This window comes from Nomascus leucogenys, chromosome 4 (assembly GCF_006542625.1).
Source record: "Nomascus leucogenys isolate Asia chromosome 4, Asia_NLE_v1, whole genome shotgun sequence".
Classification (NCBI taxonomy): Eukaryota; Metazoa; Chordata; class Mammalia; order Primates; family Hylobatidae; genus Nomascus; species Nomascus leucogenys.
In genome coordinates this window covers 62,257,239-62,261,084 of record NC_044384.1, presented here as the reverse complement: position 1 = coordinate 62,261,084, position 3,846 = coordinate 62,257,239, and the positions used below count along the sequence as shown (strand labels likewise).

General features: G+C 41.8%; 1 pseudogene; it reads left to right on the top strand.

Annotated features, from left to right (window-relative positions):
* The first annotated feature begins 1,634 nt into the window (after positions 1 to 1,634).
* Positions 1,635 to 1,893, top strand: LOC100587716 (annotated as a pseudogene).
* Positions 1,894 to 3,846: the final 1,953 nt, after the last annotated feature.

The following is a 3,846-nucleotide window of genomic DNA, read 5'->3' as shown; positions in this document are numbered from 1 at the left end:
ATTAAATACCAAATAACTAAATAAAACTCTTAAGGTGTATTTGGCTTACCTACTTCACCAAACAAGTCTACAGAAATTTGAATTTTGATACTCTTTGATCTCAATTATTCTTCCTTGTATTAATACTTTTTATAAACATTTGTGGACTCAAAAAAGAATTTTGGATTTTTTCTTAAAGTTAGCAAACTATTTTTTTTTTTTGTGACAGAGTCTTGCTCTGTCTCTCAGGCTGGAGTGCAGTGGCACGATCTCGGCTCACTGCAAGCTCCACCTCCCGGGTTCAGCCATTCTTCTGCCTCAGCCTCCTGAGTAGCTGGGACTACAGGCGCCCGCCACCACACCCGGCTAATTTTTTGTATTTTTAGTAGAGACGGGGTTTCACCGTGTTAGCCAGGATGGTCTTGATTTCCTGACCTTGTGATCCACCCGCCTCGGCCTCCCAAAATGCTGGGATTACAGGCTTGAGCCACTATGCCCAGCCTAAGTTATCAAACTATTTTAATCTGTGCACTGCCAGTCTATTGCCTTATTTATTTAACTATTTGAAAATTCTTAATATATCTACATGAATGAGTGTGGTAAGTTGCAATAAATATTTACAAAAGCAGAAGGGAGACTAGATTTGGCCGAAGAGCTGTAAAGTGCAGATCCCCTGACCTGGGTGATAATTGATCATGCCCTGAGAATGCTAGAATGGATGCTGAATTTGGCATTTGACTATTAAATCGATCCCAGGCCAAATACGAAACCAAATAGATTTTGGCAGAACATTGAGACCAAGCTGATCTACAAAGCTTCCATAATATACACCAGTAGAAGCATCACGAAATTTTTAGAAAGTTAAATAATTGTCTTGGTTATGTCTGGGGAGTGGAGAGGAGCCTGGGGTAGGGAGACTTTTGCTTTTCATTTCGTATTGTTTACTTTGAAGTTTTTATCATGTGCATTTATTACTTTAAAACAAAGTCGGCTGGGCGCAGTGGCTCACGCCTGTAATCTCAGCACTTTGGGAGGCCGAGGCGGGCAGATTATGAGGTCAGGAGATTGAGACTATCTTGGCTAACATGGTGAAACCCTGTCTCTACTAAAAATACGAAAAAAATTAGCCGGGTGTGGTGGCGGGCGCCTGTATTCCCAGCTACTCGGGAGGCTGAGGCAGGAGAATGGTGTGAACCTGGGAGACGGAGCTTGCAGTGAGCTGAGATCACGTCACTGCACTCCAGCTTGGGTGACAGAGCGAGGCTCCGTCTCAAAAACAAAACAAAACAGCAAAGTAAAAGGGCAATTCCTTGCTGAAGGACAGAATACACAGAATCAGAGAGTTTGCCGTTTGGTATCAAATAAATATTTGTTGTGGTGGTATTTTCTTTTTTTTTTGGACAGAGTCTTGCTCTGTCGCCAGGCTGGAGTGCAGCGGTGCGATCTTGGCTCACTGCAACCTTCCTCTCCCATTCAAGCAAATTTCCCCTGCCTCGGCCTCCTGCGTAGCTGGGACTACAGGTGCGTGCCACTATGCCCAGCTAATTTTTTGTATTTTAATAGAGACGGGGTTTCACCATGTTGGCCAGGATGGTCTCGATCTCCTGACCCTCATGATCCACCCGCTTGGCCTCCCAAAGTGCTGGGATTACAGGATGAGCCACCGCGCCCGGCGGCATTTTATTTTGAATAGAAGATTAAGATTAGCAGACCACTTTTCTTTGCCATCGTGGTGTGTGCTTGACTTCGCTTCTCCCCATGTCTCCTCACAAGACTTTCAGGATTAAGCGATTCCTGGCCAAGAAACTAAAGCAAAATCGTTCCATTCCCCAGTGGATTCAGATGAAAACTGGTAATAAAATCAGGTACAACTACAAAAGGAAACACTGGAGAAGAAGCAAGCTGGGTCTATAAGGAATTGCACGTGAGATGGCACACATATTTATGCTGTGCCAAGGTCAGACCATCTTACCATATCAAGCTGAAAATGTCACCACTATCTGGACAGTTGGACATATTTTATTGGGAATATATTTTTTCTTTCTATGTGTGCTATGAAGGGATTGGTTGGCTGGGTTCAGTAATGAATGTGTGAGGCCTTTACTTTAAAAAAAAAAAAAAGATTAGCAGACCTCTAAAATGCCCTTCTGGTGATAATATATGACAATTCCTGTATCAGGATAATTGACTTAGTTGTGTTTTGGCACCCAACAATCGTTGCACAGGCAACCTAGGATATATTCAAATGCTACAAAGGAATAAGGAACATATTCAACATATTGGACTAAATAATATTAAAAGACATGAAAACTTTAATTCAGTTCATTGATTATGTTTTTATTCTTCTCTTATCATATTTATCATATCTTTGATTCAAATAATTTTTACCCAAAATTACTTTATAATTAATGATAATAGTGTGCAACAAGACAGAGTATTGATCAACGAACCTTGGAGAAATATGAATGACTAATGTCTCTTGAGCACTTATAATGAGCCAGACACTATGCTAAGTGCTTACCATGAGCTATAACAATCACTGTTCATAACACCCCTGTGAAGTGTGTGCTTGTATTTTCTCCATTTTACAGGTGATAAACATGAGGCTTGAAAGGGTTTACAATTTTGTCCAAAATTTAAAGTAATATATATTTACCTTATATTACTTTATATTTTACATGAAATGCTGCCTTGAATTTATTTTGGAATAAGACAGGAATTGAAACTTACATTTTCCCCTAGTTCTGAGATTCCAGCCTAAGCAATGTGATTTGATACGTGCCTGTTATTTCCTGTTACTCTTGCTACCTGCCCCACGGGAGAGGATGGAGAGGATGATTCAGAACGCATTTCCGTTGCCTATGGAAGACACTTTATGACTTCCCAGTGGGTCAGGAGGGACAAGGATAGGGAGGGTTTGGGGGGACAGAGTCACCTCCCCAGTGAATAAAATTGGCATTCCATTTCTGACAAAATGTCATTTGGACTCAAGAAGAAACCTGTACTTTTCAGAGCATCAGTAAAATTTGTTCAGATTTTTAAATGGATCGGTGTCAGGTATGACTCTATCTGCTCACAGAAGAGTAATTGTAATGAAAAAAGACCTCAATTCAACATCACCAATTCTTCCTGTAACCTAAATACCCTGATGCAGTGGAAACACTACAGCGTTTCTCAAAATGTGGGGGAATGCCAATAACACACACTCGGCAGCAGGCTGACCTTGGGCGAGAGCCAGAGGAGACAGAAGACAAGAAGCAACAGAGCAGAGGAAGCGATGAGCTCAGGTCTGAGGGAGAGGAGCCAGAGCTTTATCTGCTGCATGTGAGTACGAAGCAACCTGTGGCTGGAAGAGGAAATCACAGAAACATTTTAACAAGGAGGCTCCCTCTAATCCTTAGATGTCCATGCTTGCCCTCTGAATGACCAAAGCTCATAGAAAGATAAAATTAACAAGCCAGTGGTTTGCTGCAAACATTAGGGCCACAAGAGACAACCCAGCCTGATAGGTCAGGGGCCCAAGGTTCCATGGCCCAGAAAGCTCTGGCCACTGTGTCCAAATGTTCCACTGTTGAATCTTTTCTCTTCTTGGTAAAGTTTGGCTTCATGACTGAAAACAAAGTACTGAAACTTGTAAATCACTTACAAATTCTGTTTCCATTTTTCTTGTCTGAGATCCAGTTATTCCGGAGCCTGGCAACTCTAAGTTCATCTAATTAATCTGAAAATTCAGCCTAATTGGTATGTGAATGGTGCAGTGAACAAAAGCACCAACACCACATTCCTGCACACAGGTAAATGCACGGGCTGCATTCATGCCTCAGCCGGTAAATTAAAAAACACATCCAGACTACCAAGTGCCCGTCA